Source organism: Phoca vitulina, unplaced genomic scaffold, assembly GCF_004348235.1.
Source record: "Phoca vitulina isolate PV1807 unplaced genomic scaffold, GSC_HSeal_1.0 scaffold49, whole genome shotgun sequence".
Classification (NCBI taxonomy): Eukaryota; Metazoa; Chordata; class Mammalia; order Carnivora; family Phocidae; genus Phoca; species Phoca vitulina.
The window spans coordinates 4,998,801-5,012,877 of record NW_022589752.1 but is presented as its reverse complement, the minus strand read 5'-3'; the positions used below and the strand labels follow the sequence as shown (position 1 = coordinate 5,012,877).

At 36.2% G+C, this 14,077-nt stretch overlaps 1 protein-coding gene across 3 annotated transcripts in view; it reads right to left on the bottom strand.

The window, feature by feature from the left end:
• FGFR1OP2 (FGFR1 oncogene partner 2) overlaps window positions 1–14,062 on the bottom strand; it is a 32,975-nt gene extending 18,913 nt beyond the window's left edge. The window contains exon 1 of one of the 3 annotated variants that reach the window (XM_032432726.1): window positions 13,760–14,062. The gene's annotated coding sequence lies outside the window, so the exon portion shown is untranslated. The remainder of the gene's footprint in view (window positions 1–13,759) is intronic. The other 2 variants (XM_032432725.1, XM_032432727.1) reach the window with 2 other exon arrangements.
• Window positions 14,063–14,077: the final 15 nt, after the last annotated feature.

The window sequence follows — 14,077 nt, the reverse complement described above, 5'->3', positions numbered from 1 at the left end:
ATGGCTCAGCCACAACAGGAGGGCACATACAGCCCACACAGGAGACACTGCTGGAATACCTGATCCTGGTGACCAGGGGACACTGCTATAGGGCACCACAGAACTCTTCGGCATAAGGTCATGAAGATACTCACTGAACTTGAGAAAAAAGTGAAAACTCATGAGAACTTCAACAAAGAGAAAATATAAAACAGAACCAGCAAGAAATGAAGAACACAATAACTGAAACAAACAACACACTAGAGGGAATCAACAGAGGATTAGGGGAGGCAGAAGAATGGGTCAGCAATCTGGAAGACAGGGTAATGGAGAGCAACCAAGCTGAACATCAAAAAGAAAAAAAGAATTAAAAATGAGATTAGATTAAGGGAACTCTGACACCATCAAGCATAATAACCTCTGCAATATAGAGATCCCAAAAGGAAAAAAAAAGGGGGGGGGGACAGAAAACCTATTTGAAAAACTAATAGCTGAACACTTCTCTAAGTGGAGACGGAAACAGACATCTAGATCCAGGAAGCACTGAGAAGCCCCAACAAGATTAGCTCAAGGAGGTGTACACAAAGACACATAATGATTAAAATGGCTAAAAGTAGCTAAAAGTAATGACAGAGAATTTTAAAAGCAGCAAAAGAAAAGAAAGCAATTACATACAAGGGAAACCCTATAGGGCTATCAGCTAATTTTTCAGCAGAAACTTGGCAGGCCAGAAGAAAGTGGCATGATATATTCAAATGCTAAAAGGAGAAACTAGCAAAGTTATCATTAAGAATAGAAAGAAAGGTAAAGTTTCCCAAAGAAAGTTCAAGGAATTAATCACCACTAAACTAGCTTTACAAGGTATGCTAAAGGGAATTCTTTGAGTGGAAAGAAAAGACCCTTATGAAAAGCCAAAAAATCACAGGTAAAAACAAATCTATAATAAAGGTAGTAAATAAATCACTTATAAAGTATGGAGGTTAAAACACAATATTAGTAAAATCAATTATGTCTACAAAAATTCAGGGGTACACAAAATAAAAAGATGTAAAATATGACATCATATACATAAAATGTGGAGGGGGAAGTACCAATTTAGTGCTTTTAGAATGTGTTTATATTTAAGTAACTACCACCTTAATATAGACTGCTATACATATAAGTTATTATATATGAACCTAATGGTAACCACAAATCAAAAACCTATTAATACACACAAAAAATAAAGAGAAAAGAATCCAAGCATAACACTAAAGAAAGCCATCAAACCACAAGGGATGAGAGCAAGAGATGAAGCAAGGAACAGAGAAGAACTACAAAAATAACTAGAAAACAATTAACAAAATGGCAATAAGCAAATACCTATCAATAACTACTTTAAATATAAACTGCTCCAATAAAAAAAATAGGATAACTCAATGGATAAAAAAACAAGACCCATCTAAATGCTGCCTACAAGAGACTCACTTCAGACTTAAAGACTTGTACAGACTGAAAAGACTTGAAAAACATACACCATGAAAATGGAAGGAAAAAAAAAAAAGCCAGGGTGACAATACTTTTAACAGATAAAATAGACTTTATTATTTTTTTTTAAAGATTTTTAAGTAATCTCTAAACGTGGCTTGAACTTACAACCCCGAGATCAAGAGTCTCATGTTCTACCAACTGAGCCAGGCAGGTGCCCCAGACACAACAGACTTTAAAGCATAGATTGTAGCAAGAGACAAAGAAAAGCATTTCATAACAATAAAGGGATCAATCCATCAAGAGGATATAACAATTATAAGTATCTATATATCCAACACAGGAGCACCCAAATACATAAAGCAATTATTAACAGACATAAAGGGAGAAATGAACAGTAATACAATAACAGTAGGGGACTTTAACACCCCACTTATGTCAATGGATAAATCATCTAGATAGAAAATCAACAAGGAGGGCGCCTGGGTGGCTCAGTCTGTTAAGCGTCTGCCTTCGGCTCAGGTCATGATCTCAGGGTCCTGGGACTGAGCCCCACGTCAGGCTCCCTGCTCAGCATGGAGCCTGCTTCTCCCTCTCCCTATGCCCCTCCCTCTGCTTGTGCTCTCTCTCTCTCTCAAATAAAAAAATTAAAAAACAAAAAACAAAAAACAAGGAAACAATAGCTTTGCACGACATATTAGATGAGATGAACCTAACAGAAATATAGAACACTACATCTCAAAACAGTACAATACGCATTCAAGTGCACATACAACATTCTCCAGTACAGATCACATATTAAGTGGTAAAACAAGTCTCAATGTATTTAAAAAGACTGAAATTATACCAAGCATCTTTTCCAAGCACAACAGTGTATGAAACTAGAAAAAATCTGGAAAGAACACAAATACATGGGGGTTAAACAACATGCTACTAATAAATGGGTCAACCAAGAAATCAAAGAAGAAATCAAAAAATACATGGGAGACAAATGAAAATGAAAACACAACGGTTCAAAATATTTGGGATGAAGCAAAAGCAGTTCTAAGAGGAAAATTTATAGTTACACAGGCCTACCTAAGAAACAAGAAAAATCTCAAACAACCTAACTTTACACCTAAAAGAAAAAGAACAACACCCAAAGCAAGCAGAAGGAAGGAAATAATAAAGATTAGATCAGACATAAGTGAAAATAAAGGCTAAGAAAACAATAGAGAAGATCAAGGAAACCAGGAACTGGTTCCTTGAAAAGATCAACAAAGCTGATAAACCTTTAGCCAGACTGATTAAGAAAAAAAGAGGACTCAAATAAATAAAATCAGAAATGGAGGAGAAATAACAAACACCACCACAGACATACGAAGGCTTATAAGAGAAAATCAGGAAAAATCATATGCCAACAAATTGGACAAGCTAGAAGAAATGGATAAATTTCTGGAAACATAGATTCGTTCAAAACTGAACCAGGGAGAAATAGAAAATTTGAACAGAGCAATTATTAGTAATGAAATTGAATCAGTAATCAAAAAATTCCCAACAAACAGAAGTCCAGAACCAGAAGGCTCCACAGGTGAATTCTACCAAACATTACACCAGAAGAGTTAATACCTGTTCTTCTTAAACTATTCAAAAAAAAGAGAGGAAGGAAATCTTCCAAATTTATTCAACGAGGCCAGCATTACCCTGGTACCAAAACCAAAGACACCACACACACAAAAAGAAAACTACAGGTCAATATTTCCGTTGAACATAGATGCGAAAACCCTCAATAAAATATTAGCAAACCACATTCAACAATACATTAAAAAAAAAATCAACACAATCAAGTGGAATTTATTCCAAGGATGCAAGGGTGGTTTGATATTTGCAAATCAATCAATGTGATACATCACATTAATAAGAGAAAGGATAAAAACCATATGGTCATCTCAATAGATGCAGAAAAAGCATTTGACAAAATACAACATCTATGCAAGATATAAAGTGTAAACAAAGTAATTTTAGAGAGAATATGCCTCAACATAATAAAGTACATATATGAAAAACCCACAGCTAACATACTCAATGATGAAAAACCAAAAGCTTTTCCTCTACTATCAGGAACAAGACAAGGATATCCACTCTCACCACTTTTATTCAACACAGTACCAGAAGCTCTAGATGCAACAATCAGATGAGAAAAAGAAAGAAAAAGCATCCAAATTGGTAAGGAAGAAGTAAAACTGTTCACTATGCACAGACGACATGATACTATACATAGAAAACCCTAATGACACCACCAAAAAACTATCAGAATAAATGAATTCAGTAAAAGTTGCAGGACAGAATATTAATATGTAGAAATCTGTTGCATTACTATACATTGATAATGGGGTAGCAGAAAGAGAAATTAAAATAATCCCATTTACAATTGCACTAAGAATAATAAAATTCCTAGGAATAAACTTAACCAAGGAGGTGAAAGACCTATATTCTCTAAACTATAAAACACTGATGAAAGAAATTTAAGATGACACAAACAAATGAAAAGATATTCCATGCTTATGGATTGGAAGAATTAATATCATTAAAATGTCCATACTACCTATAGCAATCTACAGATTCAATGCAACCCCTATCAAAATACTAACAGCATTTGTCACAGAACTAGAATAAATCTACAATTTGAACAGAACCACAAAAGACACTGACTAGCCAAAGCAATTGTGAAAAAGAAGAACAAAGTAGGAGGTATCAAAATCCCAGATTTCAAGATGTAGTACAGAGCTGTAATAATCAAAACACTATGGTATGGCACAAAAAAAGACACAGAGATCAACAGAACAAAATAGAGAGCCCAGAAACAAACCCATTATTTATATGATCAAGTAATCTATGGCAAAGGGGGCAAGAATATACAATGGGGAAAAGAATGTCTATTCAATAAATGGTGCTGGGAAAACTGGATAGCTATATACAAAAGAATGAAACTGGACCATTTTCTTACAGCATACATAAAAATAAAATGGATTAATTTCTTAAACGTGAGACCTGAAACCATAAAACTCCTAGAAGAAAACATAGGCAGTAATCTCACATCAGCCACAGCAACATTTTTCTAGATTGGTCTCTTCTGAGAAGGTAAACAAAAGGAAAATTACGCTATTAGGATTACATCAAACTAAAAAGCTTTTGCACAGTGAAGGAAACCATCAACAAAACAAAAAACCAACCTACTGAATGGGAGAAGATATCTGTAAATGATATATCTGATAGGGGGTTAATATATCCAATATATAAAGAACTAACACAACTCAACACCAAAAAATGGCAGAGGACCCGAATAGACACTTCTCCAAAGAACATACACAGATGGTCAAACAGACCCATGAAAAAGTGTTCAACACCACTAATCATCAGGGCAATGCAAATCAAAGCCACAAGGAGGTATCACTTGACACGCGCCCCAATGGCTAGAATAAAAAAAGACAAATAACAAATGTTGGCAAGAATATGGAGGAAAAGGAAGCCTCATGCACTGTTGGTGGACTATAAATTGGTGCAGCCACTGTAGAAAACAGTCTAGAGGTTCCTCAAAAAATTAAAAATAGAACTACCACATGATCCAGTAATCCCACTACTGGGTATTTACCTAAAGAAAACAAAAACACTAATTCAAAAAGATATGTGCACCCCTATGTTTATAGCGGTATTGTTTATAATAGCCAGGATATGGAAGAACCTAAGTGTCCATCAATAGAAGAATGGATAAAGAAGATGTGGTGTATACATAGAATGGAATAGTACTCAGCCATAAGAATGAGATCTTGCCATTTGTGACAACATGGGTGGACATACAGAATATTATGCTAAGTGAAATAAATCAGAGAATGATAAACACCATATGATTTCACTTACATGTGGAATCTAAAAAAACAAGAAACAAGCAAAACAAAACAAACCAAAAAACTAGACTTCAAATACTGAGAACCGGTGGTTGCCAGGGGATGGTGGGTTGGGTGGGGGATGGGTAAAATAGATAAAGAGGATTAAGAGGTACAAGCTTCCAGTTATAAAAGAAATAAGTCACAAAGATGAAAAGTATAGCATAGGGAATACAGTCAATAATGTTGTAATAATATATGGTGACAGATGGTGACTACACTTTTCATAGTAAGCAATGAGTAATGTATGGAACTTCTGAATCAATATGCCGTACACCTGAAACTAATAACGTTGTAAGTTAATTATAATTCAATAAAAAGAAGAAAAAGAGAAAAGAAAGAGCATAGAATAGAAATTTAAAAAAAAATAAAACATGATCCACCTATAAATAATCTATACGAAACTCACTTCAAATATGACATAGGTAGGTTAAAAGTAAAAGGATGGAAAAACATATAGTATACAGACACTAATCAAAATAAAGTCAGGGTGTTAATAAGCATGGGAAAAGATGCTCAACATGATTAGCTATCAAAACCACAATGAGATGCTTCACACCCACTAGGACAGCTATTAACAAAGAAGACAGATAATAAGAATTGGTTAGAATGTGGAGAATTTCTTTTTCAGTAATTGACAGAATCTGTACACAGAAAATCAACAAGGATACAGAAGGCATGAACAAACCACATCGAGGTGGATTGAATTAATATCAACAACAGCAGAATACACATTATTTTTAAGTGCAGATAGGACATTCACTAGGATAGATCTTATCCTAGATAACAAAACAGACCTTAACGAATTTAAAGAATTGCAATCATACAAATTATGTCCTGTGACCATAATGAAATTAAAATAGGTAACAGAGAGATAAATTCTCCAAACATTTGGAAATTAAAAAACACATAAGTAATCCAGAAGTAAAAAAAAAAAAAAGTTTTTTTGGAAATCAGAGAATATTTTCATCTAAATAAACATGAAAATACAAGATATCAAAATTTTGTTATGCATATATAGCAGTCCTTTGAAAATTTGTAGCATTAAATTCTTTTATTATAAAATTAAAAAGATCTCAAATCAATTACCTAAGCCTCAAACTTATGAAACGAGGAAAAGAGCAAATAAACTCCAAAGTAAATAGAAAGAAGGAAATAATAAAAGAGCAGAAATCAATGAAACTGAGAACAAGAAAGCAACACAGAAAAACCAATGAAACCAAAACCTAATTCTTTGAAAAAGCAAATGAAGTGGATAAACCTCCAGCAAAACTGACCAAGAGGAAAAAAAATTAAAAAGAGAGAAGATACAAATTACCGATGTCAGGATTGAAAGAAGGGATATCACTTCAGACTCCTAACTCATTAAAAGAATAAGTGAATACAATAATAAATTTCATACACACGAATTGGATAATTTGGATGAAGTGGACTAATTCTCTAAAAACCACAAACTACATAGTCACACAAGAGGAAATCATTATTAATAGTCCTATAACCATTAGGTATAGTAATTATAGTTATAATTACTAATATCCTATAACTATTGCATAAGAGTCCTATAACTATTAAAGAAATTAAATTTGTAGTTAAAAATCTTCCACAAAAAATCCCTATTTGGATGATTTCAATGGCAAATTCTACCGAACATATAAAAAATAAATACCAATCTTGTACAACCTCTTTGAGAAAAGAGAAGAAAATACTTCCAAACTCATAGAATGATACCAGCATTACTCTAAAACCAAAACCAGATACATTCCAGAGACACAGAGAGAACCACAATCCAGTATCCCTCATAAACATAAACGTAAAAATCCTCAAGAAAATATTAGCAACTCAAATTCAGCAACATATAGAAAGAATAATACACCATGACCAAGTAGGGTTTATCCCAGAACTCAAGGCTGTTTCTATATTTAAATATCAATCAGTGTAATCCACCATAAACAACAACAACAAACACTTCATCATACTAACTGGTGCATTTAAAAAAAAATAATAACCCAACAATATCCTTTCATAAAAAAAATTCTCTGCAAACAGAAGGGGACTGCCTTGAAGTGAGAAAGGGCATCTTCAATATAGCCAATATCATACTTAAGTGAAAGACTGTATTCAAAAAATGAAATTTGGGGGTATAAATCTAACAAAACATATGTAGGATATGCACACTGATAACTACAAAATGCTAATGAAAGAAACCAAAGAGGGTCTAAATAAATGGAGACACACCATGTGCGTAAATTGGAAGACTCAACATAGTAGGGATGACAATCTTCCACAACTCATCTATAGACTTACTGCAACTTCCAATCAAAATCACAGCAGGCCTTGTAGAAATTGACAAGCTAATTCTAAGATTTCTATGAAAATGCAAAGAGGGGCGCCTGGGTGGCTCAGGTCATGATCTCGGGGTCCTGGGATTGAGCCCCGCATCAGGCTCCCTGCTCAGCGGGAAGCCTGCTTCTCCCTCTCCCACTCCCCCTGCTTGTGTTCCCTCTCTCGCTCTCTCTCTGTCAAATAAATAAATAAAATCTTAAAAAAAAAGAAAAGAAAGAAAATGCAAAGAGACTAGAATAGCCAAAAGAATTTTGAAAACAAAGTTGGAGAAGTCACACCACCAAATTTTAGGACTTATTATAAAGTTACAGCAATCACGACAGCATGGTATTGGCAGAGACAGAAGAGAATAGAGGTCAGAAATAAGCCCACAGAAACATGGTCAACTGTTTTTTGAAAAAGGTGCACAGACACTTCACAGGGGAAAGGACAGTCTTTTTTTTTTTTTTTTTTTTTTAAGATTTTTTATTATTCATTTGAAACAGAGAGAGAGAGAGGCAGAGGGAAAGGGAGAAGCAGACTCCTTGCTGAGTGGGGAGCCCAACTCGACTCAGGGCTCCATCCCAGGACCCAGAGATCATGACCTGAGCCCAAGGCAGAAGCTTAACCATCTGAGCCACCCAGGGGCCCCAGAAAGGATAGTCTTGTCAACAAATGGTTACGTGCCAAATAACTAACCCCAACATAATTCTTACACTTTATACAAAAATTAACTCGAAGTGGACCATAGATCTAAATTCAAAATGAAAAGTGGAGAAAATCTTTGTGACCTGGGATTAGGCAAAGATTTTTTAGACATGATTCATGAAGCCTGATTCATAAAAAAAAATAAAATAATAAACTAGACTTCATCAAAACTAGAAACTTTTGCTCTGGGAAAGGCACTTTAAGACAATCTGAAAAGACAAGCTACAGACTGGAAGGCAAAATTTGCAAATCACATATCTGACAAAGGACTTTATAATACATAAAAAACTCTCAGAACTAACAGTGAGAAAATCATCCAATTTTTAAAACGAGCAAAAAACTTTAACACTTAGCCAAAAAGAGATAAAGATGGCAAATAAGCACATGAAAATATGTTCATCATCATTAGCTATTAGAGAAATGCAGTTAGAACAATGAGATCCACTATACCCCTATTAAGGTGGCTAAAATAAAAAGTACTGACATTCCAAGTGCGACAAGGATACAGTGTGACTGGAACTGTCATACAATGCTGGTGACAATGCAAAATGATATGGCTATTTCAGAAAATGGTTTAGCAGCTTCTTACCAAGTTAAATATCTAGCTACCATATGACCTCACACTACTACTTCTGGGCATTTACTGTAGAGAAATGAGTGGATAAGCAAACTGTAGTACAGCAATAATATGGAATGAGGTACCGATATAGACAACAATATAGATGAGTCTCAAGGGCATTAATGCTGAGTAAAAGAAGATAGTTTCAAAAGGTTACATACTGTTTCCATTTACCTGGCACTGCCAAAAAGACAAAACTACAGTGTCCTTCCTGTCCCCAAGGTTTTGCCTTTGTCATTAATTCATCTGGTTGTTATTTGCATGTTTGGTATAAGGAAGCTATCTACTTATATTTTCTTTGTCTTATGGGGACAACTAGTTGCCCCAGTCTCATTTATTGTACAGTACATTTTTCCAGCACTGAATTTTTTTCTATTGAAATATATTTGACATATAACATTATGTAAGTTTAAGGTGTACAACACACTGATTTGGTATTTATATACTGTAATATGATTGCCATTGTAATGATAATTAGCATCTCTACCATGTCACATTCTTTCTTTCTTATGGTTAGAATACCCATACTCATTTTAATGCCACACTTGTTTTTTCAATAAATGTATGGGTATGTTTTTGAGCTCTCTATTCTACCTCTGGGTCTTTTTATCTATCTCCACATCAGTACTATGCTGCCTCCACTGTTATAGTTGTAAAATATACCCTTACTATCTGGCACGGCAAGTAACCCTTTTCTCTTTCAAAATTGTTTACTTATTCTTAGATTTCTCTTCTAATTCAATCCAAATGGACCTCCAGGGGCGCCTGGGTGGCTCAGTCGGCTAAGCGTTGGACTCTTATTTCCCTCCAGGGGCACCTGGGTGGTAATTCTTGATTTCTGGCTCAGGTCATGATCTCAGGGTTATGAGATGGAGTCCTGCATCAGGCTGGGGGTGAAGCCTGCTTAAGAGTCTTTCCTTCATCCTCTGCCCCTCTCCCTCTCTAAAAAATAATTAAAACAACAACAACAACAACAACAACAACAACAAAACCAAATGGACCTCCAGAGCACTCTAGTTCAGACTGCTAGGTATTAATTTTAATTAATTCAAACTGTTGGTAGATTTCTGAACCCAAGGAATACTACCTTAAATTCTTTTGGTCAAGAGGACAAGTGTTATTCCCATTTCATCAATAAGGAAATAGACTCAGGGATCCCAAATGTAAGCAGCTGAATGACAGTACCAGGCAGCAAGGAAGGAGCCAAGCTAGTACCAGAAATAGAATTTCTGATCCTGAGTCTAGTGCTCTACTCAAGCCAGGTGGATCCTCAGGACCGTTTGCTTTTAGCTATGTAAAAACCATCTGTCTCCCTGGGTGAAAAAACAAAGCAAATTCCCTGAACCTGCTTCACCAATGGGATTTCCAAGATATTAGAAAAACTGTGTATCAAGCCAGGAATAAAAATAAATAAATAGAAAATAAATAGAAAAAAAGTAGATGAAGAAAAGATAAAAACCTCCAAATTCCAAATTACTTTCCCTTATGGTTAATAAAAACCTACCATCCATTTTAACTAGGCATCACAATTATAAAACCAATTAATGTTTACTGACAGGTTTTTTGAAATTACAATTAACATCCACTTTGAAAAAAACCTACTCTTAGACTGCATAATGAAATACTGTCAAAATGAACTATATTTAAAATTTGCTTTGTAACTACAAAAATATACCTATTCAGAAAAAGGAATTATAAACATTAGGTAATTGAAAGCATAATTTTGTTAACACTTCAGAAAGATAGTGACACAGAGTTTCTAAGAATCTGCATGTTCATTTCCTGTATGTGAAACAACAGAAAAGTTTAAAATATTTTATAACATGCATTTACTTTGCCACCTTTTTTGAAAATCATTGTTTTCTCCCCCTTTTTTGGCTAGTAAGTGGAGTGGGAAGAAGACTGTTTTCCAAACTCTCTAACAATTGTTAAATATTTAAAAATAGACTCCAGTAAAAAAAGGGAGTATTTTCCATTTATCTGCCTGTTTTTATAGTGCTTGTCATAACTGGTCATGGTGCACTTACATTATTTTCTATAGGTAGGCCCAAATTATAAGTGAAATTTTTCTAAAGTAGGTTTTCCCCTGCCTGCATTAGCCACACTCTCGCCCACTTTGCCACCCAAAGATATCGGCAGACTCCTGGCAGAGGATTCAGAACATTCTGCTGCTCATAAAAGAGAAACCACCACCCACTCAAGACAGCAACTGCCAGCTGTTTAGTTTTACATTTTGGTCAAGAAAAATTTAAAGAAATTCAAGTCACTCTTCTTTCTCTTTTACCCACAAATCCACTATCCCATAGCTGGACATACACAGAAATACTGTGACTACTGATACACCATGAATCTGTCTTTAAATATTAACAACCTAGTTTAGTTAAAAAATTTTATTGGACTGTTCAGGCAGGTGCCACAAATATTAATTAGTAGAGAATATTAACAGATACATATGGAGGGGCGCCGGGTGGCTCAGTCAGTTAAGCGTCTGTCTTTGGCACAGGTTGTGATCTCAGGGTCCTGGGATGGAGTCCCACATCAGGCTCCCTGCTCAGTGAGGAGTCTGCTTCTCCTACTCACCCTCCCTCTCTCTCTCTCTCAAACAAATAAATAAAATCTTTTTTTTTTTTTTAAAAAAAAGACACATATGGAAAGAGAAAAATAAAAAGGCATAGTTATGGCTTTCTTAGAAACTTTAAAGAAATCATGAATATATGTAAATTACATATATAAATAAGCATCTTATACAGACAATATGTTACTGTATTTGAAAGCACAGAAAATTTTCACGATCTCTGAAAATGATGGAAACATTTGGAGCTTTATGAAGAAGCTTTATGAAGAAGATAAAATTTTAAAGGATTTTTTTTTAAAGATTTTTTTATTTGACAGAGAGAGAGACAGCCAGAGACAGAACAGAAGCAGGGGGAGTGGGAGAGGGAGAAGCAGGCTTCCCGCAGAGCGGGGAGCCCGACTCGGCGCTCGATCCTAGGACCCTGGGATCATGACCTGAGCCGAAGGCAGACGCTTAATGACTGAGCCACCCAAGCGCCCCGAAGATAAAATTTTAAAGTTGGAAGGAACAGAATTTAAAAGGACACAGGAGAATTTTTTTTTTTTACCTTAGAATTGTAGCTAAATATAAGTTGCATATACATATAGATTCAAACAGGTATGACAGGTCAAGGAACTAACCTAATCCAAACCAGTTATTTATAACCTATGGGCCACGGAATCATTGGTAGAGTAACATGGATGTACACACACCAAGTATGATCTTTAGTCTAAAATATTTTTCTCACACATATAAATATTTCTCTATTTTTCATATAGACAGATGCTAGTATAATAAAATATAAAATCATTTAAAAGCACAGCAATTTTTTTCCATTATGCATAATCTCAATCAATGAATACTATAAGTACAATTACTTGTATGTTAGGGGTACAGAGTTTCTCATATTCAAAACAGGTCAGGGGCCTTTAGCTAACATACAAGGTTCCTTCTGGCTCTAAAATTCTGTGATTTTAAGAGCACTAAGGACTCCTATTATGAATCTTTATAACTATTACATTATAAGTATCTATACAAATTTACAAATATATATATAAATGATGCCTGCTATGCCCCCAAGCACTGGACTAGCTTTTGTTACAAAGATGAACAAGCCAGGATTCCAGACTTAATCTCAAACTGACACAAGAGACAGATACATGAACAAATAACACAGCCTAATACTGCAGAAGAATTATTTCAAGTGTTCTGGGAGCACGATGGTATTATTAATATCACCTGGGGGAGTCTGAGAAGACAAGGATCTATGAATTGGGTCTTGATAGGTGAGGAGTGGGGTAGAAAGAGTAAGCATTCTAGACAGATGGTACAGCACATACAAAGGCATAGAGTTGTGAAAGTGCATGACATGTTTGGGCAGCAAGTTCTGGTATGGTTGGATATTAAGGTATTTGAAGGAAAAGCAAGAGGAGACTAAAATATAAAATGGACTGGAACAGATAGTTAAAGGTCCTGAATGATATGCTTACCAATTAAGACTTAATTCCATTAGGCATAGGGTTCTGAGAAAGTTTAAGGAAAGGAGTGATATAAACAGATTTTAGGATGATAACTCTATGGAAGGATGATGGTGGAGAAACTAGTGTGTGTGTGTGGGGGGGTGGTTGGGCAACTGCAATTATTCTGGTGAAAGAAGGAATAATATAGAGCAGAGAGAGTGGAAATGCAGAATCAAGGATAAAGGTTTCCAATTGGGACAGGAGGGTGGATACTGGTACCATTATCAGAGATGGGATACAGAAGAAAAACAGGAAAAGAGTAGTATTCCTTGGAAGGCAGTTTCAAGAAAGAGGGAATAGTTATAACCACGTAATATGCTGCAAAGCTGTAAACTGAAAACCGAAAGGGTCCCTCTTCCCTCCTCTCAGTGGTAAGTTCCCAGGTGGGTTTAGGCAGGAAGAAAAGAGAAACGGAAGATGCGTCCAGACAAGGTTAGGGCAAGGCTTCAAGAAACTTTCCGCACCCCAGACCCGGAAAGAGGAGCTCACAGCTGGGGCCCGGGAAAAGGAAGTACCGCTCCAAGGAGCGGGTAAGCAGCACAGGGAAACGGCTAGGGCTCGGCGGGCGTCCAGCAGTTCCAGAGATGCAAAGCACCACAGCGGCCCAGGGAAAGGAAACTTCCGACTCCCTACGCCCGCTCTTGTCCCTCGATTTATTTCCACTTACTCTGGTCTCAATCCCTCGCAGCCGTCAGTTGTGGCGTTAGGACTCAAAGCTTCTGCTAACAGGGGCCTATGCACCCAAGGGAAGAGACTCCTCTCGCCTGTTCAGCTTCTTCAGCGAGCAGACGCAGAACCCAGCAGAGACAGTCAGTAGAAGGGCGGCTGCAAGGGTCAGCGGAGCTCAGCCCCATCACTCGCCGGAGGAAAGCCTCCACTGACCGCCTCGGACCAAAGCGCTCAGAGCGCTCAAGCCTCGCGAGATTTCCTGCCTCACGTTACCGTGGGGGGCAGAGCCGAGAGATTTATTTGCGGCTTCTCGCAG